We start from the raw sequence: 11,698 nt of genomic DNA on the forward strand, positions 1-11,698 counted from the left end.
ACCCTTCAGTTCATAAATCTTGCAAGCACTGTAATTTATAGATGGGATAAGAACATTCCAACCTCTATTTGGATTCTGCTTTTCCAACTCTCAGGGGTAATGAGATGATGAACGAGTTAATATTTGTTCAAGGATTTGAAGAACAGCAATGTCTTAAATGCTTATGTGCTATGACCTCAAATTTCATTCCTACAGAATTCCCTTTAAGTGAGAAAAAGAAAGGAGAGAGTGGCAGAAACCATATAAAGTATTTCTATCTACTTCTCCCCAGACGTGCAGAACTCCATGGAGGAAGACAGGAAGTGCCCAGGGATGACAATGCTTGCTCAAGAGAGAGTCTTGTTGGACTTAAACAAAGGACAGAATCCATACATGTGCCCTCAGTGGCCACTGCCTTTTTCTGGGTGAGTCCACTTTGCCATGATACCCAGAGTCTCTTTAGTGTCCGGCAGTGTGATCCTTTACCGGCACTTTTCCATCACAAGTTGATACTATAGTGTCAAAAATTCTCTGTCTTCTGTCCCTCAGAGCCCAGACAGATGACTAAATAGCTTCTCTGCTAAAGTAATTTGATCCAGGGCGTTAATCACGGTAACTATCTCAGGAAAGCTTTTTCAACAGTTATTATGGTAAGGTAAACAGATGCAAAACCCAGAACAATAAAAACAGTAACAATAGTATCATTCATCAAGTCCTGACCGTGGGTGGAGGTCTGTACAAAATCCAGACATTAATTAAGCCTCACAGTGAGGCTTATTCTCATTTTACATATAGGGTTGATAGGCTGAGAGAGGTTCAGTAACTTGATTGCAGTCACACAGCTAGGAAACACCTGGGCTGGGATACACACTATAAATCTCAGGTTTTTTAGATTTGTAAGTGGTCCTCTCATCCCCAAAACCTTGTATGTGCCTTGCAAATAGAAGGGGATAAATCAATGTTTATTAACTAAATAGAGTGGACTTATTTGCTATGTGATTTAGGGAAGTCTCAATTTTCCAAAGCAAACATTTTACATTTAACAAATAAAAGAGTGAATATTATCTGTGTTTTAAATCCCATGGCTGAATCAAAGGGAAGGTAATTTGGGTGCTGAGGAATTTTTCACTCATTCAACTGAGAGTTATTGAATGATCTCTCCCCCTCCCTCCACCCCATGGCCTTTGAAGTCATATCACATAAACAAGCACCCGACTACATTGACAAATGACTTAGAAAATGTTAGCAGCACCAACTGAATGATCAAACATTTACTAAGCACACAGACAGCAGGCTGAGGCAGAAACATGGATTCCGTCTTCAAGGAATGCGAAAGCTGATAGAAAAAAGAAGGACCTCAGTGAACTTCCTGTGTCTGGTTTCATTTTCAAGCACACCCTTGGCCACTACGTGGGGAAACTCTGGAAGTGAATTCTAGGGGGATTTAGGACTCCTTCGTGATAATTTCAGGAGATGGGAGTTTCTGCTTCGCTGGGTGAATTCCCCATCGCCCCTATGTCAAGAAGTGATGCAATCCCAAAGGAATGTGGCACTGTATTGCATCCAGCAGGAAACCCACGGGGACCATTCCTTTTCCTCCTAGAGTGAGAAAATGAAATGGAAAGCTGAAATGGTCACACTGTGAGGCCCAAAGCTGTGCTTTTACCAGCAAAGGCTGATCATGAGATGGACTCTGTGTGGTCCCGCGATGGGGGGACGCCTCCTGAAAGTCCCATGAGCCACCAGCACCAGCACCACGGAGTCTCCTCAGAGCTGTTCCTCACCTCCTCCTGGGCCTCCTTAACCAAGAACATTTGAGAAGGGCCTGAGACCTATTGTCTGCACCGGTGTAGGGAATGCAAAGATAAAAAGATAAGGCTTGTCAAGTGTAGGGGTTGTCCACCCATCGTGACTTCCAGGAAGGCTTCCTGGAGGATGAAACCTAGAACTCCTGTTGGTTCATGATTCTTTCTGTGTGGCAGGTGGATCCATTTAGAAATTCGCGGTGGGCCTGGGCCCGAGCTCAACTTTGCAGCAGCCCTGTGGGTGGGTCAGGGACTGGGTGCTGTCCATTTCTTTGCATCCCTTCAGAACAGATACAAAGCAAACTAAAAGGAAGATCTGTGCAGCTCTTTTACTGAAGGTGAATAGATACCATGGAGAATGGTATGGGCTGGGATGGAGATGAATGGAGATGAAAGGAGACCAGGACTAGGAATTCTGAATTCATCTGATGAACTCATCCCTTCAGACCACCCACATAAGGAGGGCTGAGCAGGGATTGGAACACATCCTGTTTCTGACTCTTCCCTCTTTCCAGCCTTCCTCTGTGGTTCTGTCTCCTTTCTCCCCATTCTCCACCCAGAAAATTCTTTCTTTTGCTTTATAAAACTCCAGAATTCAGATTTGGGTCAGAAACTGGTCGGCTCTGCCTCACTTTTGCTGACTCCAAAGGGCTGGGGGATCAGCTGAGTTCTCTCAGTTCAAGCTGGTAAGAGAGGGAGACTGTTCAATCTTTCCAGCACTAAGATGGAAAATTAGTATTCACCTAATTTCCTGATGAATTGTGTAAGAGCAAGCACACCTCACCACAGTATTTGTTTTTTTCTGAGGAGAGTACAGGTTTGTTGGAAGTTAGAAAAGCTTTTCCTGCCTCTCGAGATGACTTCCACCTTATTCCTTCTGAAATAATATTCTGGTATTTTTTTCCCTAATTCTTGTCTGGCTGCCTCCTGCTTGCATTACAAGGATGAGCACAGTATCTGAGAATGGCCTCGGTGGCTGCTGGAACCATATGATGCAGAAGAGGGCGTCAACTTCGTACAGACACCTCATGATCCCCAAACCTTGCCCCATACCAAGTTTCTGTGTGGAGAAGCCTCCAGCCATCTGGCCGCTGTTCCATGGAATGTGTTAAGTGCTACGTGAGCTATACAGAGGTGTGGGTAGGTGGAGAGAAGAGAGATTCTGATGGGGCGATTAGAAAAGATTCCTTCACTTTTGAGGACAAAATCAGCTGTGGACTTTATTGAAGAAGTAGAATTTTACCAGAAGGAGACGAGGTGGTGAGTAGCTGTCAGGAGTGAAAGTACTTGAGAACCAGGAAGGAAAACACCTAGAAACACTGAGAGTGGCAGTAGCTACCATTTCTCCTTACTAAGAACTCAACTGTGTTCTAGGGGCTGTTGGGAGCAATTTGTATGCTTAAAGCAATTAAACTTTCATAACAATGGCAATGCTGTAAATGCAGTTAGGGAAGACACCAACTGGATTGAAGGAGGAAGAGCAGAGAGAAGGACATAACAGTGGGTGGAGTTGTAGCCCAGAAAACTTGTCCCGTTGAGTAACTGGTACTTTGTTTTTCATGTAAGAAGCTATAGACCTTCTGTATTTTGCTTTTTAACAAGGTAGTGGCTTGGTTGCTATTGTGCTTGAGGATGGTAGTTCTGGTTGCCACGCGAAGGAGGGATTGGAAGGGAGAGAAACTAGCACAGAAGACCAAGTGGAAAGGCTGGAACAGAAAAAGAAAAGAGAGGAAGGGTCTGAGAAACATAATCCATTCTGTCACTCATATATTTATTCAACAGCACTTGTTGGGAGCCTATACTGTAGGCTAGGTGTTGAGACACAGTGCAAGGTGCTTAAAGGTCAAATTATGAGGACCAGATTGGGGAGTAGGAGTTACAACGTGGACTTGAAGACAATCTTATTTTGGGTTCCCAGATATCACAAGGAGGTGACATCATCAGCTGAGAGTGGAAACATTAGATAAAGAAGGAATATGAAAAATATGACTTACGTGTTTTCATTCCACTATATATTTTTCTGTACACTCCTAAAATGCTATTTTTTCATCATGTTCCTCCCCTGGTCAAAAAAAAAAAAAAAAAAAGGATTCTATCATTTGCTTTCAAGTTGGCCTTCTAGGCCCCATGCTGTAGCTCCAACCTACTTTTCCAGTGACACCTACCTCTTTGTACTACATCACAAGCACCCTTCATTCCAGCCAGGGCTGTTTATTTAGACTCCTTCTGACATAAACTTCAGGCTTTTGTGAATAGTGACTCTTCTCTACACTTAAAAATTATGTATCCCAAAATCTTGAATTGGAGTCCCACATCCTCCTTTAATATCTTGGGACCAAAAACCTAAAGCCTCCTCTAACAATTCTAAGCCCCAGAAATGTCGCCTCCTATAGGTGCCTTATTTCTTGTAAGTGTTCTGTGGAAAGATGACGCCTGCTTAGTACACCTTTGGTCCCAAGCATCCCCAGCATAATAACCTCCACGTTACACACGTCCTTAAGTGTTCAGTGGTTTACTAAGTGAGGTAAATTTGTAATACTCCTGAAAGACATCGTGTTACATTTGAGATCGCCAGAGTGATGTTTCTTTTTCTTTGGAGCTTGGTTTTTCAGATTCCTCTGAATGCACTAATCCTTTATGGATGCATGGAGCCTGACTTTGAAAATCACCTTCAGAAACAGCAGCGTGTTTATCAGCAATCATCCAACACAAGCCCCTTAGATAAGAACACTGCTTACTTCCTGCTTCAGTGTTCAAAGATATATTTCAGCGGTTGCTGGTATCATCTTTTAAAAGAAAGAGAATTAAGTATTCTTCCCCAAACACACTGGACAAACTTGAAAATAAATGAATTTTGTGTTTCCTATCCTGCAGCCCAATATTCTAGATGTGATATCTGCTAATAAAAATATTATGTTCACAAAGAGAAATAATGTCTTAGATGACCTCCAACAATGGGTAATGGTGCTAATATGACTCGTTGATATCAAGAGATTTGAGAAAAACATGTCCTTGTGAACATGAGTTTCAAAATTAATTGCAAATGAACAGAAAATCCAAAGCAATTTGAACTTTCAATTTTAAATGTTGTAATTGGGTGCCTAATGCCAAAAAGAAAATTGGTTTACTGGCTTTTAGAGAAATCGCAGAGTCTGTTACATATTTAAGTTTTTTTAAGCTCCAATAAGACTGTTTTTGTGAATGTATTGATTTGTATGTATTTGTCAAAATTAAATAGAGTTGAATAAACCTGAAATACCTAGGGAACAAATATTCAAGATATACATTTATTTTATATTTATAAGTAAGGTGTCTTTTGTTATAAATGGTGTGTGTGTGTGTGTGTGTGTGTGTGAATTAGTATGTATTTATTGAGTGTCTGATTTGTACTTATTATATACGAGTCTGTTTGCAGTGGGGATGCATAAATGGATTATAGATTTATAACCTACATGTCAGAATTACCTTTCCCCTTTAGACATAGACAAGATAGAACTGAACCTCATTTTGCTACCTGTGGAAAGTCAATGCCTTTGTGGATGTTAAACAAAAAACTGAGGATGGAGTTTACATCTAAGTTGGAGTGGGAAGAAGATGTTATTGGAGAAGATACGCAGGGAACTTTAAATATTTCGATAATGTTTCTTAGGCTGGTTGGTGTGCACATGGATATTCATTTTATTCATCTCTATACTTGTGTTGCATGATGTCAATGCTTCATACAAAACTTTCAAAAGGTCCAATTCCTTTTTCAGAATGTTTGCGAATTCTTAGATGTCTTATGTTTTCATGCTCACCGATTCCAATATCCTGCTTTTCCTGCATGTGTTCTATTTAGGAAATCATTCCAACATGCTGGTGGGTTGTCCTTCTTCCATAATAACTCAATGCAGACATGAAGCTGGTCTCTTTCCTGGATTTACACACACACTGAACCCACAAATGCAGTAGTCTGAACTAAAGTTTACAGAGATAGAGTCATTTACCTCTCAAGAATGCTAACAACTTAAAAGGCAATGCTGCTCCTCTTAAAGAACTTCTGGCATTGTATCACCAGAACTTTTGTCACTAGCACGACCAGACTATGCAGCATCCCAGCCTTTCCCACTGTGTTGTGTCTTTTTTTCTTTTTTACTCTGCCTCTTTCTTCTCTCTCAAGCTGCCTTCAGGAACCCCAAGTTCTTCTTGCTCTATTATGAAGAGCAATTTTGGTCTTTCCAGTCTTGATTCCTAACATCACATCATAGGCATTGCATAAATATTTGTTGAATGGTGAGTAAAACTTGGTTTCTTGTCCACCTGCACACATCCAAACCCTCCAACATATTCAAAATTTCATTCCACAAACAACAGAGGCCCGCAAGGAGCCCCAACATTTCTCTTTATAGGTGCAAATGCCCTCAGAAAGAATTGTGGTTTTAAGTAGTAACTTTTCATTTGGTCCATTATAGTAGTAAATTATATACTCATCAAGGGGTTTCAAATCTACTTAGGTTGACAGGATATATATATATATATATATATATATATATATATATACACAATCTTCAAGTTTAAGGCAGATAGGAGTAGAGGTAAAGATCACAGGAATTTGGGTGAGAGAATCCCTGTTGATGTTTGGGGGGAGGGGCTGGAAAAGGATGATTTAGGAGGTAAAATTGCATTGATACCTGAAATAGAGTCAGACTTAAATTACTGGAGAGAAGAGGGCATTCAAGGCTGGGGGAAGCATGTGATTGTAAAGGAAAGGAACAAGAGTTTATCTTCAGGTTAGCTCCATTAACAAACCCATAAGAAACTGGTAAAGAATGAGGGATCAACGGTGTGTGTGTGTGTGTGTGGGTTGGGTGTACCTCATCATGTTTTACAGAGGAGCATGATTATAAGTGAAATTGCAAGGTCTTACGCTCCCAGTTGTGTTTTCCTGAAATTCACAAGTGGAAGCCATCATCCCAATACCTCAGAATGTGTTATCTTATGAAGATAGACCCTTTAAAGAAGTGATTAAGTTAAATGAGGCCTTTAGGGTGGGCCCTAAATCAATCTGATTGGTGTCCTTATGCGAAGAGGTTAGGATTTACAGAAGGACACCAAGGATGCACACAACAAGCAATACACAGAGGGAGGGACTTATGGTCATAGGACCCTGTGAAGACATAGCAAGAGGGTGGTCATCTGGAAGCCAAGGAGAGAAGTATCAGAGGAACCCAACATGCCAGCACATAGGTCTTGGACTTCCAGCCTCCAGAGCCATGAGAAAATTAATCTCTGTTGTTTAAACTCCTCGGTCTGTGGCATTTGTTAGGTGGTCCTAGCAAACTAATGCCTAAGGTCTTAGAACAGGAGAAAAGGATGGAATTACAAATAAACAGTAGTTTTGGTGAAACTAGAAGTCTCATCATTCTCAGGGAGAGTATAGTTTTGAAGTTAAAAAAGAAAAGATGAGGAAGTTAATACCAGATAATTTAAATCTACTTAATCAGATTATTTGGTGGGGTGGGGAACAGCAAGATTGAAAACTGGAGTATGTGAAAAATTCATCAGGAAAAAAAACAACAACAGACTTTAAAAAATTAAAAAATAAAAAAGAGTAAATTATTTAGTATGTTTTGCACATAACAATTTTATAATTTTCTCCAATAATGCTTGAATAAGATACTGTAGGACTGAAGTTAAGGAAATTGTCATGCATGGGCGGTCAGAGGGTAAAAGGGATTCTTGAACAGAAGACATCGCATTGGAAAGACGGACTCTGTCTTCCATTTGGCAGGAGGCAATTTAAGCCAAAAGGAGGTCAACAGTGTGTGAGAGAGAATCAGAATTGAGGTATTGAAGGTCATGAGGAGATCAAAGAAGAATTTTGGCCAACAAGAAAAGAGAGAGGTGGGCAATAGAGGGGATATTTTGGACTTAAAATCTTGCTGGGATTTTTGAGTATTATCTTAGTATTACTTCTGTTTGTTTTACACGAGGTGGTGATTTGCAAAGGCATAAACTCAACCCAACCTGTTGGTAGGCATTCCATAATTAAATCATTAATAATCAAAATGGCAGGTAATCTGACACAGTAGCTTTTCTCCTGGTATGTCTTGATTAAATCCAGAATTTGGTATCTCACTGCTTAATTTTAAAAACTGTGCTCCAATGGTAATGATTAAGTGCATTAATTAAAAAGGTTTTAAAAAATTTTTTAAAGAAGAAGAGTTACAAGGCAATGCTCACTAAGATGAAAAAATATGAAGTATTATCCAGTATATTTAAGTTTTAAGTGATCCAAAGAAAATATCACTGACAAAATTCATTCTTTTATTCCAAAAGTACTGATGGCATGCCACTTGTAAGACACTATACTAGGTCCTGTGCAATTTATGACAGTATGTGAGTGCTGCCTTCAAAGCTCTCACATGCAGAAAGATGAGAAGCAGATACCGCTGAGATAGATGCCCTCCCCCACCCCAGTTTTTTCCCTTCTTTTGCAATATCAGGAGAAGGGATGTTCTAACAAGCGCCTGGCTCCCACTTGCAGAAGGGAGAAGCCTGCAAATGCTGAAATATTAACTCTCCAGCCCTTTGCAGAAAATCTGGCTCTACATGACTCTCTCCTTCCAGGTTCTAGGTCTGTTCCGTCCCCTCCTCCCTGCTCCCAAGTGTGTGGGGGAAGCAGGAGGGATAAGGAAAACCCTAGGGTATGAACTACATTCTGTGACTTCCCCACATTCTGCCCACACCATTTAAAATGGATGTTTTCTAAACTCTTCTCAGATTATCCTAATTTGAGTATACCATCTGTTTGCTACTGAGACCCTTACTGATAACCCTTACAGACAGGACGTTGAAAGACAGAAATTGTGTCCTGAGTATTCCTGCTTGTCCAGAAAATTGGCAGCTGGAAGCATCACTGTATGTCAGTTCTTTATTTTTTTTCCTAATAGTAGAAGTCATAGACCTTTTCTGTACTCCTTTAAAGTCACCCTCTTCCAGAAAGGCCAAGTGAAACGAAAACACTCCTATTTTCACTGAGTGGTCATTTTTGCAAGGAAGCGACTCCTGGGATTACAGAATCATCTTACAACCACCAAGTGAGCTCTTTCAGAAGATGGGCAGAGTGAGAGAGAGAGGAAGCACTTGGGTCCCTGACAAGGGCAGTTAGTCACTGATTCATCCTGGCATTACCCTCTCTTTGGCCTTCTTGTTGTAGCAAAACATCAATTGCCAACTCTTTAACCATTTCTGGTGCAGTCTTCTGTTACCTCCAGTAGAAAGTACCCTAACTGATATAGCTTCCAATTTATTGATTCACCCCTTTCTCTCCTTCTGGGCTGCACAGAATTTTATATACAGTATTGTAACATAGTTGAATGGTGGGTTGAGAGGTCTCTTTCCCTTCTTCACCAGGATTATTTTTGTTTTATGTCATGCAGGAAGCACACACTTCCTTACACTCTCACCTTCAGAATTCAGTTTGTGGAATTTGAGAACAAATTCCATTTGAGGGTGTCTTTTCTGGGCTTTTCAAAGCGAGTCATTGAGAGTCATCTTTGTCCCAGCAGATCTTCTTAGCCAGAGAAGTGTGTGTGTGTGTGTGTGTGTGTGTGTGTGTGTCTGAATTATGTTTTATTTGTTTAAACTTCTGAGTAAGATTTTATTTGCACAAAGGATGTTCTTTGCCAAAACCAAAACAAAACAAAACATGAAAACAACAAACAAAATGAGACATTGGAAACCACTTTTGGAGGATCTCATGACTTTCATCCCCTTTCCATTCCCATCTGTGGTTAAATCTTGCTTTTTCCTGTGAATCAACTATTTCTTAACCGCTTAAAAGTTATGTGATTTATTTCTTTTCTCCAGTCACTCATTCAGTTCAACCAACAGTTCCTGAATACTTATTATTTGTATAGTATTACACTTGGTACTAGAAATACAAGGATGATAGTCTAGCTGGGGAGACAGACACGTAGAAAGCCAGTACGATATAATAAGCATTATATAGCACCAACAACCACAATAACAGCACCTTACAATGAATGAGTACTTACTATATACTAGGCCCTACCAGGCCCTTTATATGTATTACCTCATTCAGTTTTCACAACAACCTTGGGAAGTAGATGCCTTTTTATTTCCAAAATATAGCTAAAGGAATTGACAAGTGTTTGAGAAGTATATTCCCTTTCCTAAATACAAGAATTCATAGAGCTTCATATATGTTGGAGCCATACACTAAATCATTCATTTAGTGCTTCAGAAGTTATAATCGGTATAATTTCCAACAATATGATAATTTTGATATTTTGAAAATGTTTCTTTTTTTTTTAAACTTTATTTTGAGAGAGCGGGAGAGAGAGAGAGGGAGAAAGAGTGCAAGAGCAGGGGAGGGGCAGAGAGAAGGAGAGACAGAATTCCAAGCAGGCTCTGATGTGGAACTTGAACTCACAAACTGTGAGATCATGACCTGAGCCAAGATCAAGAGTCTGATGCTTAACCAACTGAGCCACCGAGGTGCCCCTAGTTTTATCTTTTTGAGAATGTAATTTAAATGGAATTGTTCTTATTGCCTTCCCTTTATCTTCTTTGGTGATATAAGTGTCTAAGTCTTTTGCTTATTTTTTAATTGGGTGGTTTATTTTCCTATGATTGATTTTTGAGTGCTCTTTGTATATTTTGGATACAAACTTTTTGTCAGATATGTGATTTACAAATATTTTCTCCCGGTCTTTAGCTTGTCTTTTTATTCTCTTACTTGTGTCTTCCACAGAGCAAATGTTCATTCTGATGAAACCCAACTCATCATTTTTTAATGGATTGTGTATTTTTGATTTCATGTCTAAGAACTCTTTGCTTACTCCCATTTCTTGAAGACTTACTTCCGTGTTTCCTTCTAAAAGTTTTAGTTGTGTGTTTTATGTTTAGATTTATGATGTATTAAGAGTTAATTTTTTATAAGGGATGAAGTTTTAAGCCAGAGCCTGTTTTTATATAAGAATGTCCCAACTGTTCCAACACTATTTATTGAGAAGACTATCATATTTCCACTGAACTGCATTTACACTGTTGTGAAAAATCAGTAGACCTTTTTTAAATAGGTCTATTTCTGGACTCTGTATTCTGTTTTACTGATACATGTTTCTGTGCCTTTGCTAATACCACACTCTCACGATTGCTGCAGATTTATAGTTAAGTCAAACTCAGTACAATTCTTCCAAGTTCTTACTGTTCTTTTTTCCAAATTGTTTTGATTAATCTTCATCCCTTTGCTTTTCCATATATCTTTCAATTTTTCTTAATGTTTATTTATTTTTGAGAGACAGAGACAGAGACAGAGACAGAAACACAAAGTGTGAGTGGGGGAGAGGCAGAAAGAGAAGGAGACACAGAATCCAAAGGAGGCTCCAGGCTCTGAGCTGTCATCACAGAACCTGACATAGGGCTCAAACTTACGAATGGAGAGATCATGACCTGAGCCAAAGTTGGACACTTAACTGACTGAGCCACCCAGGAACCCCTCCATATACATTTTAGAATCAGCTTGTCTATATCTATAAAAGATCCTACTGGTAGTTTGTTTGGGATTGCATTGATTCTGTAGATCAATTTTTTTATATTTACTACAATGAATTTCCAAATCGATGAACATAGTATGCATCTGCATTTCCTTAAGTGGTCTTTGGTTTCTTTCATTAGTGTTTGGCAGTGTTTTTGAGAATACCTTACTGAGTTTAATTTGCATTGTTGAGCACTGTCCTTCAAAGAGAACCCAAGAGTTCAACAAATGCCCTCAGGCTTGGTTTATTTGTTCTTGTCCAACTTCCACGATGGCCATTGTTGAGACCCTATCATATCTTACAACTTACCTAGCCATAAAATAATTTTTAAAAAAAGGTTGGGGTGGTGAGACAAATTTACCTCTTTTA

The sequence above is a fragment of the Panthera onca genome, chromosome C1 (genome assembly GCF_046562875.1).
Source record: "Panthera onca isolate mPanOnc1 chromosome C1, mPanOnc1 haplotype 2, whole genome shotgun sequence".
Taxonomy (NCBI): Eukaryota; Metazoa; Chordata; class Mammalia; order Carnivora; family Felidae; genus Panthera; species Panthera onca.